The sequence below is a fragment of the Gavialis gangeticus genome, unplaced genomic scaffold, assembly GCF_001723915.1.
Source record: "Gavialis gangeticus isolate Ggan-Ray unplaced genomic scaffold, GavGan_comp1, whole genome shotgun sequence".
NCBI classification, from domain to species: Eukaryota; Metazoa; Chordata; order Crocodylia; family Gavialidae; genus Gavialis; species Gavialis gangeticus.
In genome coordinates, this window is record NW_017729003.1 from 18512559 (window position 1) to 18522442 (window position 9884).

Here is a 9884-nt window from a genome sequence, read left to right on the forward strand (position 1 = left end):
AGGGCCTCTGGGTGGATAGGTGGTGTGGCATGGTGCTAGTCCAGATGGAGAGGGCAGCCCAAAGAGTCAGTCTTCACTACCCCTTTTTATGGGACAGACTACCTCTGATCTCCTATGGGGAGGGACTGTCCAGGCAATGTCAGTTCTGTCCCAGAGGGCTCCAGGTGTTCTTACTGAGCATGTGCAGCCTGGCAAAATGGTGGGTTGCCTCATCTTTTGTTTCTTGAATGCTGATGGGTGGTGCTGGGCTGTTGGTAAAGGTATTGGTGTTGATGGTTTGGTCATTTAGAGGCAGCTATGTTTTAGACCTACTGCCATTGTCTCTCAAGCACCCTCATTCATTCAGGAACCAAGTTACATAGGAGAGGTAGGTGCAAATCATGGGTTACACAACCAGGCCTGGGGACAGGATGGAGACTTGACAAAGAAAATGGAAATTTGACATGACTTATGTAGGCCTAAATCATATAGTACCAGTAAAACAGTAATATAGAGCAGTAAAAATCAAGATAAACATAATAATTATCCAATATAAAGAAGGAGAAAAAACAAAACAAATACAACTACTAAAATAAAATGCTGAAGCTTATCTTATGTCTTAGCTTACTTATACTTATTTATAGGGAATAGAGAGGGAAAGAAAAAGTCAGAAATGGTTGGGGAAGGGGATGGAATGCATTTTAGAAGAAAAAAAAGAAAAACTGGGGTTTTGCTACAACCTCTAGTTGACCCTTGCACTTCCTGGGTTAGGAAGAGCTCCTTGATCACAGTCAGGAAACTGCATGAATGATTTGACCTAGCCAAGTGTTCCTCCCAATCTATGTCTGGGTAATTGAAGTCACCCATGACAACAAAGTCCCTTGCACATGCGGCCTCTGTCAGTTCTCATGTAAACTCCAGATCCAGCTCCTCCCCTTGGTTTAGTGGTCTGTATTAAATGCCTACAGTTGGGTTTCTCTTGCCTCCCCCACCCTCCACCCCCTACCATATTTTAACCCAGAGGGTTTCAAGCTGCTTATCTTTGGAGCCAATGTCAGCCTCCATAGAGGTGTAGTGCTCTCTCATGTAGAGAGCTACCCCTCTGTCCTTTCTCTCTACTCTGTCCCTTCTGTGCAGGGTATAGCTCTGTACAGTTACACTCCAATCATATGTGGAGTCCCACCAGGTCTCCATGATCCCTAACAGATCACACTGCCTGCTAGAGGGCAGGAGGGCTAGCTCCTCCTGCTTGTTCCCCATGCTCCTGTCATTGGTGTACAGGCAGCTGAGGCCTCCAGCTGACACCCTCAATTTCCTGAGATGCTGTGGGAGAACTGATTGGTTAACATTTTCAGAAACAGTTGTTCTAGTGTCCTCCACCAGGGAGCTTTCCTGTGTGCTGGTCCCCAGGCATGCTGTATTTGGAGTTTCCCTGTCCTCCAGAAAAGTCAGTTTAAATCCCAGTCTAGTAGATCAGCTACCCTGGCTGAGAACAAGGACTACACCTCTCCATGTGAGGTGAATTCCATCTCATCCTAGGAGTCCTCTCTCTCTGAAGTGTGTGCTGTGGTCAAAGAAACTGAACCCCTCATGGTAACACCACCATCTGAGTCGCCTGTTAACTTTTTCCATGCAGTCTTCCCTCCCGGGTCCATGACCTGCAACAGGGAGCACAGAAAAGAAAACTACGTGAGGTGCTAGTCCCTTGAGCCCAGCTCACAGAGCCCTGTAGTCACTCATGACCTGGTCATGGTTACCCCGGCCATGTTGTTCATGCCCACACGAATGAGGAGTTTGGAGTAATAGTCAGAGGGATGGATGACCCTGGGGATCATCTTCACAATGTCTCAAATGTGGGTCCCAGGGAGACAGCATACCTCTCAGGCTAACGGGTCTGGACAGCAGGTAGGTCCCTCCACACCCCTCAAGAGAGAGTTCCCCCCTACCACCACCCAGCATCTCCTCCTAGGGGTAGGAATACTTGCCTCCTGAATACTTACCTCCTCCTCTGAAGTCTGTCAGAGTCTCCTCATGCATAGTGATGGGAGCGTACCTGTTATGCAGTGCCAGGTGAGGAGTGGCCCTAGCCCTATGTGCTCTGGACCTGGAGATGACTGTTTTCCAGGTAGTTCCAGATGGGTCTTTGTGGCCTGTCCTCTTTGTGGCCACCTCTTCCCCCTTTTTCTCCACATTCTTCCTCTCTCCTCCATTTCCCTGGAGTAGGGCCAGGCAGTAGTCCTTGATATAGTCTTTGTGGACCCTGATGAAGCCTTGTTGGTGTACCTCCTCCTCAAGCTCTTGCAGTTGGCCCTCCAGGGACTCCACTAGGGAGCATATCCCGCAAGTGGGGGTGCACCTGTGCTTGGGTGTCAGCAGCCACTGCTGCACCAGGCAGCACCCACAGTCCAGGGCCAGGGCTCTGTCTGGGTGGAGGTCTCAGTGCAGAGAAGCTGAAGCTGATGGGCTTGGTGGGTCTCTGCCATGATTGTGAGGTCCTTCTTGTACTTACCTGGTCTTAGCAGAACCTGCTCTTAAGGCCTCTGGGCCTAGGCCGCTTGCTTGGACTAGCTGTCTGGGCACCTTCTGCAAGCCCATCCACATGAACTCACACACAAACTGCTGTGCCTTAGTCGGGCCATGCCTGTTTGTGTGCCATGGGTGTCCCTGGGGGGCTCAGCTAAGTAGGGACTGGGGTGGGGCCCTCCCCTCCTGGGCTCCACTCAGCCAGCACATCCCACCTGGCAAGGCCGCACATGCACACATCCCCTTACGAGGGCCTCTGCACTCACCCACCCACCCAAATTTTAGATTACATTTTAATGTTTACCATCTTTTTTATTGTAGTATAATTAAAAGCCTTTATACATTATCTGATTTGTCACTCTTGTTTTCAAGGAAAGAAATACATCTTGTTGTGAAAAGAGAAACAAGAAAACTCTCTCTCATGACCTGATGTATTCTGAATACTTCAAAATGAGAAAAGGATTCTGCTTCCTTTTCCCTGTTTGGAAAGCACAAATACTGGGGAGTTATGTTATATAGGTAGATATCTTATTTTAAATACTGTTTATTTTTTAATGTTATTTTGTTTTTGTTTTTTCATTGAAAGAAACCCTGAGCCCTTTTTGGGAGGGCAGTATATATAAAACGTAATAAAACTGTATAAAATTAGGATTTTTTTGGGGGGGAGGGGTGTTTGTTTCTTTCCTGGTATTATAAATTTAAATAACAATACCATATAAAGATATCACACTGCAGAGCTGTTTGAGAGGCCTTCAGCTTAGTTTTCTGTTAGTTTTGAAACGTGAAACTGAAAATTCATCCTTTTTTTCTTGCACTTGTCCTTAATTTGAACAGTATTTATCTTATCTTGCCTTGTAGTATATCCTCCAATAAATGCTGAGCTATAGAACATGCACTAAAACTCAAAATATTCAGAACATTCCAGGTACTCTAAGCATTGTCCTAAAAAAACCTTCAAAAGCAAAACAATGCAAAACAAGCAAAGTTTAGCCACTTTGTTAAGAGATCAAGGGGCAACAAATACATGTTTCTCTTTAATCCTAGTTAATTTACTCCTTTCTAGCAAGAAGTGGTCAGGTGTTTGGTAAAGTATCTTCTGAGAGAAAATATCTTTTTTTTGTTTGTTTTACCCAACAGATAAGAACCTTCTAAATTTGGTTTTAAGATAAAAATGTCAACCATAAAGACAAAATATGAAAGAGGTATCTTTGTTAAAGATCAGAGATACCAAGAAATTTCCATTAGTACCTGAAGAGGTTCCCCAGACAGGTAGGGTAAAGAGAGAGACTAATCCTGTAACAATAAATGGTACTTTTAGTATACTGAGACTTTCTGTGTTTTGAAGAAGGCCATAATTAGATAAGAGACACTAGCGTCAAGAAATTGTACTCCAGATCTTTGTTGGATAGATTCAGAACCTTGTGATTGCAGGACTGATTTTTTGGCAATATACTAGTTGATGAACTTAAACACTTTCAATAAATATAACTAAAATAAAATAAAAAAAGATTAAATAGCAGGGGTCCACATGTGAAATGAATACACAGTAAGACTACTGTGAAATAAAATAAGGTGCAGTAAACTGTGCCTGGGAATGTATCTACACATACAACCTGTTGGGTGCAGATTTCCTCCCAGTGGCTGGAGCCTGGACCTTCTATGCTTTCCTGAACCAGAAGAGGGAGCTCCAGGCTTCCCCAAGTGCCAGTCTGGGGCTGGCAGGCAGCATGGGGGCCACTCCCAATGTGCACAGGATCAGGAGATCTGCACCAGCTGCAGGGGTAGCAGTCTCCCAGCCCCATGAACCTGGGGATTGGACCTGTCCCCAGGTGCACAGGGCTGGGAGACAGCTGCCCCTGCAGTCCCACAACTATCCCAGTCCTGTGGACATGGGGACAGGTCCTGATACACAGGGGGCCTGGAGATATCTGTCTCTGCAGCCAGCACAGCTACCCCCACATGGGGACTTAGCCAGACAGCAGCGGCCCCCTACTGCTTAGGCTGAACAATCAAAGTTGCTCCCAGTCAGTACCTATATGTGAAGTAGTACATAGTAGTTACTGAGTGTGTCTACATGTGTATTTGATGCGGGATCAATTTACTTGCAAGTAAACTACCCATGAATAAATGCTGCCAGGCAGGCATCTTTACTTGCAGTAACATAGGAGCAGATTCACAGAACCTAGCAGCAAACTGCTTCCACTTCCTGGGGCCCTGAAATGGGCCTCTGCCACCACCAGGGGGAACTGAAGGCCCTGGCCACAGCTGCCTGTGGCCAGAGACCATCTTTAAAAGGCAGCCCCACTCCCTGCGCCCTGGCCATCTGCATTTCTGGCCAGAAGCAGCATGCAGAGCATGAGGGCAGCATGTGGCATCTCTCAAGCTTCAGCCTGTACTTCACTGCACTATGGCTGCTTCAGCCCCTGCCCCTGCCCCTGGCAGTGATGGCCAGTGCCCTGGGTTTCTGCTGGCTGTTGCACTGGCCCTTCTGGTCTGCTGCACTGTCTGCTAGCAGGCCCATGGCTGTCTGGGCCCTACTGACTCCCTGAAATGCAGTGACCATCTGCTTAGCCCCATCTCACTGTCCCAGGGCAACTGTCACTGGGCCCTGTTCTGCTGCCCATGCCCCTTCCCTGCACAGGGGGCATCTCTGAGGAGACACCCCAGGACCAGCCCCACCCAGGCTGGTACTGTTCCCTGAGTATGTCCCTGTTCTGCACATATCAGGTGCTGCATAAGAAGCTGTTTGCACAGATTGATGGGTGTCAGCCCACTACACCCTGCTGATGATGATCACCGTGGTGCCCCAGGCAAACCTATGCACTCAGCATGGGACCCTGAGCTTCAAGTATGCAGGAGAGCAAGCCCAAGCTTCTCCACAACCTCCACCACTACCTGAAGGCTACCTGTGACTGTGATACACATCCCTGCCCCCACCCCACCACAGCTGAGGAGGACATTTCCTCTGTGATCAACGCATTCCTCAGCATGCAAGAGGCCCATGCCTGCCTAGCTGCATAGGCCTGAGCTGCTCAATAAAGTTTTGCATGGTCTCCCAATTCCTTGCATGCTGTGGGGTGGGAGGGACCAGAAGTTAAAGGGAATATGGCCTGGCTGGGCATGGAATGAGGGCTGGGTTTGGGGCCTAGGGCAGGGAGGGCCCTCCCCCCCATCATGGGGCTTACCATGGTGACTCCAGTCCATCCTGGCTAGTGGCAATGATATTGTGGCTGCCAGTGGATTCATGAGGTGTTGAAGTGTGGCAAGAAGGTGCTCAGGCAGGGCTCCCCCTGGGGAGGAGCTGGCACTGCTGGCAGCTGGCAGTTACATGGCCAGCTGTGCCTTGTGCCTGGGGCTGAGGCTATGAAGTTGCTGAAGCTGGTACTGGTCCAGGTTCCCCGAACTGCTAGTGGAACCTGGGGATGGAGAGCTTGGTGGAATGGGCTGCTGGTGCCTTAAGGGGCCCTCCCTTGGTGACAAGTCAGAAGCAGGGGCTCAGGCAGGGCACATGTGCCTTTGTACACAGTACAGCTGTGACCTGGGTCACAGGGTGCAAAGATGGCATCCAGTTGCCACACAAGGGGCATGGCCTTGCAGGCACTATCCAACCAAATATTGTGGTGGGTGATCATAACCCACTGTACCTGCAAGGCCTTGTCCCTCATGTGGCACTGCCATGCTGACTAGTTGTGCCCGTGTGCCCACATCTGGCCTGACAGCCTCTCACACACATGGGCATTGGAGTGCCTGCCCCACGTGAACTGCTACTGCACCTCCACTTCACCTTACAGTGCTATGAGGACACCAGTCTCCTCCTATGACCAGTTGGGGCCCTGGGTGGTGGCATATGGCACTGGTGCTCCCACACTGGCAATCTGGACCTCCATGTGGCTGTCCCTGTGCTGCTGGGCCTGGGCGACTGCCTCCAGCACCAGCACCAGCACCAGCACAGGGGCATGGCACAGGACTGGGAGCTTCATGATGAGGTGATGCCCCACAGCACCTGCAGGATCCTGGTAGGCTGTTGAGGGTTGGCTGTGGGAATCTGGTGCTGGCCCTGGTGGCCAGGAGCCAGCTATAGGTTGGCCCAGGTGCTGGCAGGAGTCTGCAGCAGCCTGCAGAGTTGGATGGCATGGGCCTGGCAGCTGTACAGCATTGAGATGACAGGCAGGTACCAGGGTGCAAGCAAGCTGGTGCAGATAGCCTGCAGCCTGTGAAGGGGCAGCAGAGGCCAAGAGTCCCCCCAGGCTCCCTGCTGTCATTCTCCAGGGCTCAGAATACCTGCAGGCTTTTAAAGAGCCTGTGGCTAGGGCTGCCATAGAGGTGAACCAGTCCAGGAGAGGCTCCCAGCCCTAGGGCTGAACTCAGGCTGCCCCCCTAGTGGCAGGGCTGACTTGGACCAAATCTGCCCCTAGGTGGTGTCTACTCTTGTGTTATTGCACAGTAAGTGCGCGTGAGTAAATCTGCTACTTGCATATGGAGATAGCAAATGCATTTATTTGTAATGAAGTTTACTGTATACTAAGCATGTGCAGACACACATGCTTAGTGTGTAGTAAATTATGCTACTGCGCAGTAAAGCATCTTGTGTAGACACACCCACTACATGGTTAATCTGTGTGGTAGCCAACCACACAGTAGACTAATTTACTGCTCAGTGAATGCTGTTCACGTGTAGATGGCAATGCTTTACTGCACATTAGATTGTAGTAAAGCATCTTGTGTAGCTGCACCTAGTTTCAGGCTAAATTATATTGGTACAGGGAAGAACAGATGGTGCTGAAGTTGCCTCCCAATTTTTAAACTTTTATTGAGAACAATAATCGGATTTAGTCATAGTATTTAATTCTGACATAGCAGCCACATCTCCGTGATTGGCAAACTGCACCATTGTTACTGCACAGTCATTTAGTACTCATATGCTTATGCAAGTAATAAATGTAATTGGTGTTACTATGTGGTAGTGTCCCTAATCTTTTTTTTTTTTCAGATGCTACTGCACAGTAACTCATTACCACTATGCAGAAGCATTGTGTCATGGTTAATGCCCACCAACCCTATCACACAGTAGTAATGAGCTACTGTGCAGTAGTGTCTTGTGTAGAAGCTCCCACTGAAATAATTGCTTTGGTGCCTGATTTAATTTCCTCATTTTATAAGGAGAGCACTGGAACATTAGAGACATTGTTTGCATTTTGTATATTAAGGCCTAATGGACCATCATCTAGTTTGCCATGTAGCTTCCTTCATTAAGTTCTAACATTATAGAAATCATAATTTTTCCTGTATATAAACACATGAAACATGAAACTGAATTTCTTTAGATATCTGTGCATGTCTTCGTTGTTGATGGTTACTCATTGTTGTTGGTTACTGCCATCTCCATCACATGGGGCTTCTCCTGGTGGTATGCAAGTGCAGAAGCTGCACATGCACCATGGGGAGCTCTGCATGACAGAGGCGAGCTGGCCTGGCTGTACTCCTTGCCCCCATGTGCAGCAGTAGCCAGAGCCAAGTGCTGCCAGCAGCAGTGCCTGTACTGGGCACAAGCAGCCTGAGTGGTAAGAGATGGAGTGGGGTTAGGCAGGGGCAGGTGCTGTCCAGCTGGGGTGAGGTGGGACACAGAACAGGGCCTCATGGCTCATCCTGGGGACATAGGAAGAGGGGGACGATCCTGCCACTATCTGCATGGAGTCATGGGGGACTTTGCCCCCCAGATCCTTGTGCAGGGCGAAGGCAGGCTGCCACTGCAGGTTGAGCAAAGTGCTCTTCCCGGAGGGGGGTGGGGCTTGGCCGAGGCTATGCTTGGGGTGGGTGGCAGTGATGATGGGACTGCAGTGTGACAGGGGGCATGCTCAGGGCCGGGGCCCAGTCCCATACCCACCCACCAGTCTGTATTGCGCAGTCTGCCCAGTCTCGCCTGGCATGACTTTGTTTTTCCCATAAATGGGTGGAAAATGTAAGAGACTGCCCATTACATGCCCCGATGCCAGGGGGCACTATCTGCAGCTCTGAACCTCCCCTACACCACAGTCCATGTCTCACAGATGGCAGCAGGTCATTATGCTCAACTACAGATCTTACTTTCATCCCACACCCAGCCTCCTTGCAGCAGAGGACTTACCAGGGTCAGGACTTGCCCTAACTCTGGGGGAGCCCCCTACTCAGTTTCTGGCCCAAACTATGGCCTCAAGCATCCAGAACTATGCCTTGGCCTCTTCCCCACACATGGGGTTCCTATTACAACACCTGCAGGATCTCTACACCACAACCCACCCTGGGGTCTTCTCATTTTCATGATCAACTATTCACAGTGCTGCCCCTTGTGCTGCCCTTCAGGTTTACTCCCAATTTGGCCCTACTCAATGTGCCCCTGGGACTTCCCTTCAGGCCTACTCCTTATTCAGCCCTACTGAGCCCCACTTATGCACAGCCATTCAGGCATACTTCTGTTCAGCCCTACTCTGTATGAGGCCACACACTACGCTCTTCACACTACCCTCTCTGGGGTCTCCAGGATCTCACATCCCCGCTGGCCTCAAGTGGCACTCTGCTTGCAATACCTGGCCCCACTACTCCCACTCCCCAGGGTCTTACACCCCCTTCATGGGCTCAGATGTCTGCAATCATGCCTCACCCCCCTACTGCCTTCAAAGTCCACACAAAGATGGGGGCTAGGGTTAAGACACCCCTCCTCTCCTTTCACTAGGGAGGTAACTGGCCTGGCATTTCCTAGGGTCTCCTGTGCAACCAGGAGCCCCACCAAGCCATCCTTCCCCAACAGGGTGCAGTTTTAGGTCATGCCCAGGACCAAGAGTCTGTAGCTCCTACCTGCTAGATGTTCCATACAGCTCAACCAGGCAGCATTTCTGCCTGGGCCAGTGGCAGCAAACTGCTATGCTTATATAGGCAGCCAATGTTCTAAAATGGCTGCCACAATCAAGTACCCACTGGCTCCCTGACTCAGCCCTTAAAGTGGCAGGCACTGCATGTGTACTGCTACAGGGGGCTGTGCCATTCTGGATGTAGCCCACCCCATAGGCCTCCTACCCCAGCACCGTCACCACCCATCCCAAGCACAGCCCTGGCCCAACACTTCCCCTGCCAGGAAGAGCCCAGCACCACACCCAGCCCCAGGTCACAGCAACAGCCTTACCCTTACCCTGCACACCAATCCAGGGGCACATGCCTCCCATAGCTCCCTCAGGGGTATGTGTAGTGATGGGAACCCCCCCCTCTGTGCCCCACCCTGGGTGGGCAGCACCTGCCCCCACCCCACCCCAGCCTCACTCCCTCCTTCACCATATGTGTCTCAACCTGCCTCCCCCACGCCCTTTCCTTCCCTGATGCTCCTTCCCCCTCAACAGACTTATCAGCCAGAT